The sequence below is a fragment of the Aotus nancymaae genome, unplaced genomic scaffold (genome assembly GCF_030222135.1).
Source record: "Aotus nancymaae isolate 86718 unplaced genomic scaffold, 86718_ANA_hifiasm-v0.15.2.pri h1tg000029l, whole genome shotgun sequence".
NCBI lineage: Eukaryota > Metazoa > Chordata > Mammalia > Primates > Aotidae > Aotus > Aotus nancymaae.
Window position 1 is genome coordinate 447,077 of NW_026988442.1, and position 14,385 is coordinate 461,461.

Consider the following 14,385-nt stretch of genomic DNA (forward strand, 5'->3'; position numbering starts at 1 on the left):
TATTGAATATGATCACACGCGAAATGCTCTTTTATAAAAAATGTACTCCCTCTCAAAGTACTTTTTTATTTTGAATATAATCCCTCTAAAATTACTCTTTTATATTGAATATAATCAAACTCAAATTAGTCTTTTATAAAAAATATACTCCCTCTCACAGTAATCTTTTATTTTGAATATAATCACACTCAAAGTACTCTTTTATAAAAAATATACTCTCTCAAAATTCTCTTTTACTTTGAATATAATCCAACTAAAAGTACTCTATTTTACTGAATATAATCACAAAGTACTCTTTTATAAAAAATATACTCCCTATCAAAGTACTATTTTTTATTGAATATAATCACACTCAAAGCACTCTTTTATAAAAAATATACTCTCTCTCAAAGTACTCACTTATATTGAGTATAATTACACTCAAAGTACTCTTTTATAAAAAATATACTGCCTCTCAAATTACTCTTTTATATTGAATATAAGCCGACTCAAGTATGCTTTTATAAAAAATATACTACCTCCCAAAGTACTCTTTTATATTGAATATAATCACACCCAAAGTACTGTTTTATAAGAAATATACTCCCTCTCAACGTACTCTTTTGTTTTGAATATAATCCCACTAAAATTACTCTTTTATATTGAATACAATCAAACTGAAAGCATTCTTTTATAAAAAATATATTCCCTCTCAAATTACTCCTTTATATTGAACATAATCACACTCAAAGTACTCTTTATATTGAATATAATCACACTCAAAGTACTCATTTATAAAAAATATACTGCCTCACACTGCATTATATTATTTGGATATAATCACACTGGAAGTACTCTTTTATAAAAAAAGTACTCCCACTCAAAATACTATTTTATATTGAATATAATCCCACTCAAATTATTCTTTTATAAAAAATGTACTCCCTCTCAAAGTACTCTTTTATATTGAATATAATCACACTCAAAGTACTCTTTCATAAAAAATATACTGCCTCACAAAGTACTCTTTTATAATGAATATAATCAAATTTAATGTAGTCTTTTATAAAAAATATACCCCTCTCAAAGTTCTATATTATTTTTAATATAATCCCACTCAAATTACTCTTTTATTAAAAAATATACTCCCTCTCAAAGCACTCTGTTATTTTGAGTATAATCCCACTAAAAGTACTCTTTTATGTTGAATATAATCAAACACAAAGTAGTCTTTTATAAAAAATATATTCTCTCTCAAAGTACTCTTTTATTTTGAATATAATCCCGCTGAAAGTAATATTTTATATTGATATAATCACACTGGAAGTACTCTTTTATAAAAAATATACTCTCACGCACAGGACTAGTTTATTTTGAATATAATCACATTGGAAGTACTCTTTTATAAAAAAAAAATACTCCCACTAAAAGTACTATTTTATATTCCATATAATCACACTCAAAATATTCTTTTATAAAAAATATACTCCCTCTAAAAGTACTCTTTTATATTGAATATAATCACACTCAAAGTACTCTTTTATAAAAAATATACTCCCTTCAAAGTACTCTTTTCTTTTGAATATAATCCCACTGAAAGTACTCTTTCATACTGAATATAATCACACTCAAAATACTCTTTTATAAAAAATATACTGCCTCTCAAATTACTCTTTTATTTTGAATATAATCACACTGGATGTATTCTTTTATAAAAAATATACTCCCACTCACAGTACTATTTTATTTTCAATATAATCACACTGGAAGTACTCTTTTATAAAAAATATACTCCCCCACACAGTACTACTTTACTTTGAATATAATTACACTGGAAGTACTCTTTTATAAAAAAAAAACTCCCACTCAATGTACTATTTTATATTGAATATAACCCCACTCAAATTATTCTTTTATAAAATATATACTCCCTCTCAACGTACTCTTTTATTCTGAAAATAATCCCACTCAACCTACTCTTTTATAAAAAACATAATCCCTTTCAAAGTACTCTTTTATATTGAAAATAATTACACACAAAGTACTCTTTTTTAAAAAATATACTCCCTCTCAAATTACTCTTTTATATTGAATATAATCACACACAAAATACTCTTTTATAAAAAATATACTGCCTCTCACAGTACCCTTTTGTATTGAATATAATCACACTCAAAGTAATCTTTTATACAAAATATACTCCCTCTCAAAATACTCTTTTATATTGAATATAAGCACACTCAAAGTACTCTTTTATAAAAAATATACTGCCTCTCAAATTACTCATTTATATTGAATACAATCCCACTCAAATATTCTTTTATAAAAAATAAACTCCCTCTCAAAGTACTGTTTTATATTGAATATAATCACTCTCGAAATGCTCTGTTATAAAAAATGTACTCCTTCTCAAAGTACTTTTTTATTTTGAATATAATCCCACTAAAATTACTGTTTTATATTGAATATAATCAAACTCAAAGTAGTCTTTTATAAAAAATATACTCCCTCTCACAGTACTCTTTATTTTGAATATAATCACACTCAAAGTATTCTTTTATAAAAAATATACTGTCTCTCAAAGTACTCTTTCATTTTGAATATAATCCAACTAAAACACTCTTTTTTATAGAATATAATCCCTCTGAAAGTATTCTTTCATATTGAATATAATCACACTCAAAATACTCTTTTATAAAAAATATACTGCCTCTCAAATTACTCTTTTATTTTGAATATAATCACGCTGGATGTATTCTGTTATAAAATATATACTCCCTTTCACAGTACTATTTTATTTTCAATATAATCACACTGGAAGTACTCTTTTATAAAAAATATACTCCCCTGCACAGTACTACTTTACTTTGAATATAATTACACTGGAAGTACTCTTTATAAAAAAATGCTCCCACTCAAAGTACTATTTTATATTGAATATAATCCCCCTCAAATTATTCTTTTATAAAAAATATACTCCCTCTCAAAGTAATCTCTTTTATTGAATATAATCACTCTCAAAGTACTATTTTATGAAAAATATACTCCCTCACAAAGTACTCTTTTCTTACGAATATAATCCCACTGAAATACTCTTCTATATTGAATATAATCACACTCAAAATACGCTTTTATAAAAAATATACTGCCTCTCAAATTACTCTTTTATTTTGAATATAATCACACTGGAAGTATGCTTTTATAAAAAATATATTCCCTTTCACAGTACTATTTTATTTTGAATATAATCACATTGGAATTACTCTTTTATAAAAAAAAATACTCTCACTCAAAATACTATTTTATGTGAATTATAATCCCACACAAATATTCTTTTGTAAAAAATATACTCCCTCTCAAACTACTCTTTTACATTGAATATAATCATACTTTAAGTACACTTTTATAAAAAATATGCTCCCTCTCAATGTACTCTATTTTCTTAAATATAATCACACTCAAAGTACTCTTTTAAAAAAACATACTCCCTCTCAAATTATTCTTTAATATCGAATATAATCACACTCAAAGTACTCTTTTATAAAAAATATACTGCCTCTCAAATTACACTTTTATATTGAATATAATCACACCCAAAATACTCTTTTATAAAAAATATACTGCCTCTCACAGTACCCTTTTGTATTGAATATAATCACAGTCAAAGTAATCTTTTATACAAAATATACTCCCTCTCAAAATACTCTTTTATATTGAATATAAGCAAACTCAAAATACTCTTTTATAAAAAATATACTGCCTCTCAAATTACTCTTTTATATTGAATATAATCCCACTCAAATATTCTTTTATAAAAAATAAATTCCCTCTCAAAGCACTGTTTTATATTGAATATAATCACACTCGAAGTGCTCTTTTATAAAAAAAGTACTCCTTCTCAAAGTACTTTTTTATTTTGAATATAATCCCACTAAAATTACTCTTTTATATTGAATATAATCCCACTCAAAGTACTCTTTTATAAAAAATATACTCCCCCTCAAAGTACTCACTTATATTGAATATAATTATACTCAAATTACTCTTTTATAAAAAGTATACTGCCTCTCAAATTACTCTTTTATATTGAATATAAGCCGACTCAAGTATGCTTTTATAAAAAATATACTACCTCTGAAAGTCCTCTTTTATATTGAATATAATCACACTCGAAATGCTCTTTTATAAAAAATGTACTCCCTCTCAAAGTACTTTTTTATTTTGAATATAATACCACTGAAATTACTCTTTTATATTGAATATAATCAAACTCAAAGTACTCCTTTATAAAAAATATACTCCCTCTCACAGTACTCTTTTATTTTGAATATAATCACACTCAAAGTACTCTTTTGGAAAAAAATATACTGTCTCTCAAAGTACTCTTTTGTTTTGAATATAATCCAACTAAAAGTACTCTTTTTTATTGAATATAATGACAAAGTACTCTTTTATAAAAAATATATACTCCCTCTCAAACTACTCTTTTTTATTGAATATAATCAACCTCAAAGTACTCTTTATAAAAAATATACTGCCTCTCAAATTACTCTTTTATATTTGATGTAATCCGACTCAAAGTATTATTTATAAAAAATATACTCCCTCTCAAAGTACTCTTTTATTTTGAAAATAATCACACTCAACGTACTATTTTATAAAAAAAAATACTCCCTTTCAAAAGACTGTTATATATTGAGAATAATCACACAGAAAGTACTCTTTTTAAGAAAATATACTCCCTCTCAAATTACTCTTTTATTTTGAATATAATCAGAGAGAAAATACAACTTTATAAAAAAATACTCCCTCTCAAAGTACTCTTTTATATTGAATATAATCACACTCAAACTACACTTTTATCAAAATATGCTCCCTCTCAAAATACTCTTTTTGATTGAATATAATCACACTCAAAGTGCTCTTTTATAAAAATATACTGCTTCTCAAATTACTCTTTTATACTGAATATAATCCCACTCAAAGTATTCTTTTATAAAAAATAAACTCCCTCTCAAAGTACCCTTTTATATTGAATATAATCAAACCCAGAGTATTTTTTATAAAAAATGTACTCCCGCTCAATGTACTTTTTTATTTGAATATAATCCCACTAACATTACTCTTTTATATTGAATATAATCAAACTCAAGGTAGTCTTTTTTAAAAAATATACTCACTCTCAAAATACTCTTTTATTTTGAATGTAATCACACACAAAGTACTCTTTATATTGAATATAATCACACTCAAAGTACTCTTTTATAAAAAATATACTGCCTCTCAAATTACTCTTTATTTTGTATATAATCACATTGGAAGTACTCTTTATAAAAAATATACTCCCTCTCACTGTATTATGTTATTTTGAATATAATCACATTGGAAGTACTCTTTTGTAAAAAAAGTATTCCCAGTCAAAATACTATTTTATATTGAATACAATACCACTCAATTTATTCTTTTATAAATAATATACTGCCTCTCAAAGTACTCTTTTATATTTAATATAATCACACTCAAATTACTCTTTTGTATTGAGTATAATCAAATTGCAAGTAGTCTTTTATAAAAAATATACCCCCTCTCAAATTACTCTTTTATTTTGAATATAACCCCACTCAAATTACTCTTTCATAAAAAATATACTCCCTCTCAAAGTACTCTGTTATTTTGAATATAATCCCACTAAAAATACTCTTTTATGTTGAATACAACCAAACTCAAAGTAGTCTTTTCTAAAAAATATACTGACTCTCAAATTTCTCTTTTATTTTGAATATAATCACACTGGAAGTACTCTTTTATAAAAAAAATACTCCCTCGCACAGTACTACTTTATTTTTAATATAATCATGCTGGAAGTACTCTTTTATAAAAAAATACTCTCACTCAAAGTACTCTTTTATATTGAATATAATCACACAGAAAATACTCTTTTATAAAAAATATACTGCCTCTCAAATTAATCTTTTATTTTGAATAAAATCACACTGGATGTACTTTTTTATAAAAATTATACTCCTTTTCACAGCACCATTTTATTTTGAATATAAACACACTGGAATTACTCTTTTATAAAAAAAATACTCCCACTCAAAGTACTATATTATATGGAATATTATCCCACTCAAATATTGTTTTATAAAAAATATAGTCCCTCTAAAAGTACTCTTTTATATTGAATATAATCACATTCAAAGTACTCTTTTATAAAAAATACATGCCCTCTCAATGTACTCTTTTTTATTGAATATAATCACACACAAGGTACTCTTTTAAAAAAAATACTCCCTCTCAAATTACTCTTTTATATTGAATATAATCACACTCAAAGTACTCATTTATGAAAAATATACTGCCTTTCAAATTATTCTTTTATATTGAATATAATCCGACTCAAAGTATTCTTTTATAAAAAATTTACTTCCACTCAAAGTACTCTTTTATTTTGAAAATAATCACACTCAATGTACTCTTTCATAAAAAATATACTCCCTTTCAAAGCACTCTTTATATTGAAAATAATCACACAAAAAGTACTCTTTTAAAAAAAATATACTCCCTCTCAAATTACTCTTTTATATTAAATATAATCACACTCAAAGTACTCTGTTATAAAAAATATACTGCCTCTCAAATTACTGTTTTATATTGAATATAATCCAACTTGAAGTATTCTTTTATATAAAATGAACTCCCTCTCGAAGTATTCTTTATATTGAATATAATCACACACAAAGTACTCTTTTATAAAAAGTATACTGCCTCACAAATTACTCTTTTATATTTAATATAATCACACTCAAAGTACTCATTTATAAAAAGTATACTCCCTCTCAAAGTACTCTTTTATTTTGAATATAATCATAATAAATATACCCTTTTGTATTGAATATACTCCCTCTCAAAATAGTCTTTTATTTAGAATATAATACCACTAAAAGTACTCTTTTATAAAAAATATACTCCCTTTCAAAGTATTCTTTTATTTTTAAGATAATCCCACTCAAAGTACTCTTTTATAAAAAATATACTCCATCTCAAATTACTCTTTTATATTGAATATAATCACACTGGAAGTACTCTTTTATGAAAAATATATTCCCTTTCAAAGTACTCTTTTATATTGAATATAATCACACTTTTATATTTATATAAAAAATATAAACCTTCTCAAAGTAGTCTTTTATTTTGAATATAATCCCACTCAATATACTCTTTTATAAAAAATATAAACCGTCTCAAAGTACTCTTTTGTATTGAATATAATCACACTAGAAGTACTGTTTTATAAAAAATATACTCCCTCTAAAAGTACTCTTTTATTTTGAATATAATCCCACTAAATATACCCTTTTATGAAAAATATTCTCCCTTTCAAAGTACTCTCATATATTGAATATTATCAAACTCAAAATAGTCTTTTAGAAAAAATATACTCCCTCTCAATGTAATCTCTTATTTTGAACATAATCCCACTAAAATTACTCTTTTATAGTGAATATAATCACAGTCAAAACACTCTTTTATAAAAAATATACTGCCTTTCAAATTTCTCTTTTATTTTGAATATAATCACACTGGAATTACTCTTTTATAAAAAATATACTCCCTCTGACAGTTCTATTTTAATTTGAATATAATCACACACAGACTTCTTTTTTATAAAAAATATACTCCCTCTCAAAGTACTCATTTATACTGAAAATAATCAGACTCAAAGTACTCTTTTGTAAAAAAATATACTCCCTCTCAAAATACTCTTTTATATTGAATATAATCACACTCAAAGTAATCTTTTTATTGAATATACTCCCTCTCGAAGTACTCTTTTATTTTGAATATAATCCCACTCAAAGTGCTCTTTTATAAAAAAAAACTCCCTCTCACAGTACTATTTTATTTTGAATGTAATCAAACGCAAAGTACTCTTTTATAAAAAATATAAACACTCTCAATGTAGTCTTTTATTTTGAATATAATCCCACTCAAATTACTATTTTATATAATATATACTCTCTTTCAAAGTACTCTTTTATTTTGAATATAATCAAACTCAAAGCACTCTTTTATAAAAAATATACTCCCTGTCAAAGTCCTCTTTTATATTGAATATAATCACACTGGAAGTACTCTTTTATGAAAAATATATTCCCTCTCAAAGTACTCTTTTATATTGAATATAATCACACTCAAAATACTCTTTTATAAAAAATATACTCCCTCTCAACGTACTCTTTTATTTTGAATATAATCAAACTCAAAATACTCATATAAAAAATATAAACCTTCTCAATGTAGTCTTTTATTTTGAATATAATCCCACTCAAATTACTATTTTATATAAAATATACTCACTCTTAAGTACTCATTTATTATGAATATAATCACACTCAAAGTACTCTTTTATGAAAAATATACTCCCTCTCAACATACTCTTTTATACTGAATATAATCCCACTCAATTTACTCTTTTTTAAAAATATACTCCCTCTCAAAGTACTTTTATTTTCAATATAATCGAACTCAAAGTACTCTTTTATTAAGATTATAAACCCTCTCAAAGTACTCTTTTACATTGAATATAATCACACTGGAAGACTCTTTTATAAAAAATATACTCCCTCTTAAAGTACTCTTTTATTTTGAATATAATCCCACTAAATATACCCTTTTATAAAAAATATTCTCCCTATCAAAGTACTCTCATATATTGAATATTATCAAACTCAAAATAGTCTTTTAGAAAAAATATACTCATTCTCAATGTACTCTATTATATTGAATATAGTCAAACTCAAAGTAGTCTTTCATAAAAAATTTACTCCCTCTCAATGTAATCTTTGATTTTGAACATAATCCCACTGAAATTACTCTTCTATATTGAATATAATCACACTCAACCTACACTTTTATAAAAAATATTCTCCCTCTCAAAGTACTCTTTTATATTGAATATAATCCCACTCAACGTACTCTTTTATAAAAAATATACTCTCTCTCAAAGTTCTCTTTTATTTTTTATACAATCCCATTAAAATTACTCTTTTATATTGAATATAATCACATTGGAAGTACTCTTTCATAAAAAATATACTCCCTCTCAATATATTGTTTTATGTTGAATATAATCACACTCAAAGTACCCTTTTATAAAAAATATACTCCCTCTCTCAGTACTCTTTTATTTTGAGTATAATCCCACTCAAATTACACTTTTATAAAAATATAATCCCACTCAAAGTTTTCTTTTATAAAAAAAGTATACTCCCTCTCAAAGTTCTCTTTATTTTTTATATAATCCCATTAAAATTCCTCTTTTATATTGAACATAATAACACTGGATGTACTCTTTCCTAAAAAATACACTCCCTGTCAAAGTACTCTTTTATATTAAATATAATCACACTCAAAGTACAATTTTATAAAATATATACTCCCTCTCAAAGTACTTTTTATTTTGAATGTAATCCCACTCAAATTACCCTTTTATAAAAATATATTCCCTCTCAAAGTACTTTTTTATATTGAATATAATCACTCTCAATGTACTCTTTTATATTGAATATACTCCCTCTCGAAGTACTCTTTTATTTTGAATATAATCCCACTTAAAGTACTCTTTTATAATAAAAACTCCCTCTCACAGTACTATTTGATTTTGAAGAATCAAACTGAAAGTACTCTTTTATATTGAATATACTCCCTCTCAAAATACTCTTTTATTTTGAATATAATCCCACTCGAAATACTCTTTTATAAAAAAAACTTCCTCTCACAGTACTATTTTATTTTGAATATAATCAAACACAATGTACTCTTTTATTAAAAATATAAACACTCTCAAAGTAGTCTTTTATTTTGAATATAATCCCACATAAATTACTCTTTTATTAAAAATATACTCCCTTTCAATGTACTCTTTTATTTTGAATATAATCACACTCAAAGTACTCTTTTATTAAAAATATACTCCCTCTCAAAGTACTCTTTTATTTTGAACATAATCCCACTAAAATTACTCTTTATATTGAATATAATCCCACTCTATTTGCTCTTTTTTAAAAAATATACTCCCTCTCAAAATACTCTTTTATTTTGAATATAATCAAACTCAAAATACTCTTATATAAAAAATATAAACCTTCTCAATGTAGTCTTTTATTTTGAATATAATCCCACTCAAATTACTATTTTATATAAAATATACTCACTCTCAAAGTACTCGTTTATTATGAATATAATCACACTCAAAGTACTCTTTTATGAAAAATATACTCCCTCTCAACGTACTCTTTTATACTGAATATAATCCCACTCAATTTACTCTTTTTTAAAAATATACTCCCTCTCAAAGTACTCTTTTATTTTCAATATAATCAAACTCAAAGTACTCTTTTATTAAAAATATAAACCCTCTCAAAGTACTCTTTTACATTGAATATAATCACACTGGAAGACTCTTTTATAAAAAATATACTCCCTCTAAAAGTACTCTTTTATTTTGAATATAATCCCACTAAATATACCCTTTTATAAAAAATATTCTCCCTCTCAAAATACTCTCATATATTGAATATTATCAAACTCAAAGTAGTCTTTCATAAAAAATATACTCCCTCTCAATGTAATCTTTTATTTTGAACATAATCCCACTAAAATTACTCTTTTATATTGAATATAATCCCACTTAAAGTACTCTTTTATAAAAAATATACTCCCTCTCAAAGTTCTCTTTTATTTTTTATATAATCCCATTAAAATTACTCTTTTGTATTGAATATAATCACACTGGAAGTAGTCTTTCATAAAAAATATACTCCCTCTCAAAGTACTCTTTTATATTGAATATAATCACACTCAAAGTACCCTTTTATAAAAAATATACTCCCTCTCAAAGTACTCTTTTATTTTGAATGTAATCCCACTCAAATTACCCTTTTATAAAAATACACTCCCTCTCAAAGTACTCTTTTATATTGAATATAATCACACTCAATGTACTCTTTTATATTGAATATACTCCCTCTCAAAGTACTCTATTATTTTGAATATAATCCCACTCAAAGTACTCTTTTATAAAAATAAAAACTCCCTCTCACAGTAGTATTGTATTTTGAAGAATCAAACTCAATGTACTCTTTTATATTGAATATACTATCTCTCAAAATACTCTTTTATTTAGGATATACTATCTCTCATCCTACTCTTTTATAAAAAATATACTCACTCTCAAAATGTTCTTTTTTAAAAAATGTGCTCACTCTCAATGTACTCTTTTATTTAGAATATACTCACTCTCAATATACTCTTTTGTAACAAATATACACTCTCTCAATTTATGCTCTGATCCTCAAATTTGAACATCAGCATCAGCTCCTCATTTGGTCTCCAGCCCCACAATCCTCAAGTCATAACTGCAGCAATGGCTCCTCCCTGGATATCCAGATCAATGTCTCTCAGACTTGAAAGTCTTCATGCCCCCTTCTCATGTATCTCTGACCTTAGAATTAGAAAAATAGCACCAGCTCCTCCCTGTGTCTCCGGCTCTACAATCCTCAAGCTACAACAGCTGCACCAGCTCCTCCCTGGATCTCCAGCACAATGACACTCAGAGTTGAAAGGCATCACGAGCCCCTCCCCATGACTCTTTCATGCTCGAATTAGAAGAACAGCACCAGCTCCTCCCTGGGTCTTCAGCTCCAGAATCCTTAGGCTATAACAGCAGCAGCAGCTCTTCCATGAATCTCCAGTGCAGTGACTCTCATACTGGAAAGGCATCAGGAGCCTGTCCGCATGTCACTCTGACCCTGGAATAAGAACAGCAATACCAGCTCCTCCATGGGTCTCCAGCTCCACAATCCTCAAGCTATAACAGCAGCACCAGCTCCTTCCCCGTCCTCCAGTGCAATGATTCCCAAACGTGAAAGGCATCAAGAGCCCCTCCCCATTTCTCTCTTACCGTAGAATTTGAGCAGCAGCACCAGCTCCTCCCTGGGTCTCCAGCTCCACAGTCCTCAAGCTGTAAGAGCAGCACCAGCTCCTACCTGGATTTCTAGCTCAATGAGTCTCAGACTCGGCAGGTGTCACAAGCCCCTCCCCAGGTCTCTCTGACCCTCAAGTTAGAACAGCAGCAGCTCACCCCTGGGTATCCAGCTCCACAATCCTCAAGCCATAACAGCAGCACCAGCTCATCCGTAAATATCCAGAGCAATGACTCTCAGACTTGAAAGGCACTAGAATCCCCTCCCCATGTCTCTCTGAGCCTGGAATTAGAACAACAGAACCAGCTACTCCCTGGGTCTCCAGCTCCACAATCCTCAAGCTATAACAGCAGCACCAGCTATTCCCTGGATCTCCAGCTCAATGACTCTCAGACTTGGCAGGCATCACGAGCCCCTCCCCATATCTCTCTGACCCTGGAGTTAGAACAGCAGCACCAGCTTCTCCCTGGGTCTCCAGCTCCACAATCCTCAAGCTATATCAGCAGCAGCAGCTCCTCCGGGGATCTCCAGGGTAATGACTCTCAGACTTAAAAGGCATCACGAGCCCCTCCCCATGTCTCTCTGACCCTGGAATTAGAACAGCAGCACCAGCTCCTCCCTGGGTCTCCACCTCCACAAACATCAATGTGTAACAGCAGCACCAGATCCTCCCTGGAACTCCAGCTCAATGACTCTCAGACTTGGTAGGCAGCACAAGCGCATCCCAGGTCCTTCTGACCCTCAAATTAGAACAGCAGCAAAAGCTCTTTCCTGGGTCTCCAGCTCCACAATCCTCAAGCTATAACAGCAGCACCAGCTCCTCCCTGGATCTCCAATTCAATGACTCTCAGACTTGACAGGCATTGAAGCCCCTCCCCAGGTCTCTCTGACCCTCAAATTAGAACAGCAGCAAAAGCTCCACCCTTAGTCTACAGCTCCACAATCCTAAAGATACAACAGCAGTACGAGCTGCTCCCTGGATCTCCAGCTCAATGACTCTCAGACTTGAAAGGCATCACGAGCCTGTACACATGTCTCTCTGACCCTGGAATTAGAACAACAGCACCAGCTCCTCCCTGGATTTCCAGCTCAGTGACTCTCAGACATGGCAGGTATCACAAGCCCTTCCTCTAGATTACCTGACCCTCCAATTTCAACAGCACCACCAGCTCCTCACTGGGTCTCCAGCTCCACAATTCTCAATCTATAACTGCAGCACCACCTCCCTATATCTCCAGCGCAATGACTCTCAGACTTGAAAGGCCACACGAGCCCCTCACCATGTCTCTCTCACCCTGGAATTAGAACAGAGCAGTAGCTGCTGAGTAGGTTTCCAGCTCCATAAACGTCAAGCTATGAAAACAGCATCAGCTGCTCCCTGGATCTCCAGCTCAATGACTCTCAGACTTGGCAGGCATCACAAGCCTCTCCTCAGGTCTCTCTGACCCTCAAGTTAGAACAGCAGCACCAGCTCCTCTCTGGGTCTCTAGCACCACAACCCTCAAGCTATAAGAGCAGCTCCAGCTCCTACCTGGATCTCCAAATCAATGACTCTCAGACTTGGCAAGCATCACAAGCCCCTCCCTAGGTTTCTCTGACCCTCAAATAAGAACAGCATTACCAGCTCATCCCAGGTCTCCAGCTCTACAATCCTCAAGCTATAACAGCAGCAGCAGCTCCTCCCTCGATCTCCAGCACAATGATTCTCAGACTTGAAAGGCATCATGCGCCCCTCCCCATGTCTCTCTGACACTGGAATTAGAACAGCAGCATCAGCTCCTCCCTGCGTCTCCAGCTCCACAATTCTCAAGGTATAACAGCAGCACCAGCTCTTCCCTGGATCTACAGCATAATAACTCTCAGACTTGAAAGGCATCAAGAGCCCCTCCCCGTGTGTCTCTGACACTGGAATTAGAACAGCATCACAAGCTCCTTCTTGTGTCTCTAGCTCCACAATCCTCAAGCTATTAGAGCAGCACCAGCTCCTACATGCATCTCCAGCTCAATGACTCTCAGAATTCGCCGGCATCACAAGCCCTTCCCCAGGTCTCTCTCACCCTCAAGTTAGAACAGCAGCACCAGCTCCTCCCTGGGTCGCCTGCTCCACAGTCCTCAAGCTATAAGAGAAGCACCTGCTCATCCATAAATCTCCAGTGTAATGACTCTCAGAATTGAAAGGCATCACGAGCCACTCCTCATGTGTCTCTGACCATGGAATTAGAACAGCAGCACCAGATCCTCACTGGGTCTCCAGCTCCAAAATCCTCAAGCTACAAATGCAGCACCAGCTCCTCCCTGGATCTCCAGCTCAATGACTCTCAGACTTGGCAGGCATCACAAGACCCTCCCCTGTCTCTCTGACCCTCAAATTAGAGCTGCAGCACAAGCTCCTTCCTGGGTCTCCAGCTCCACAATCCTC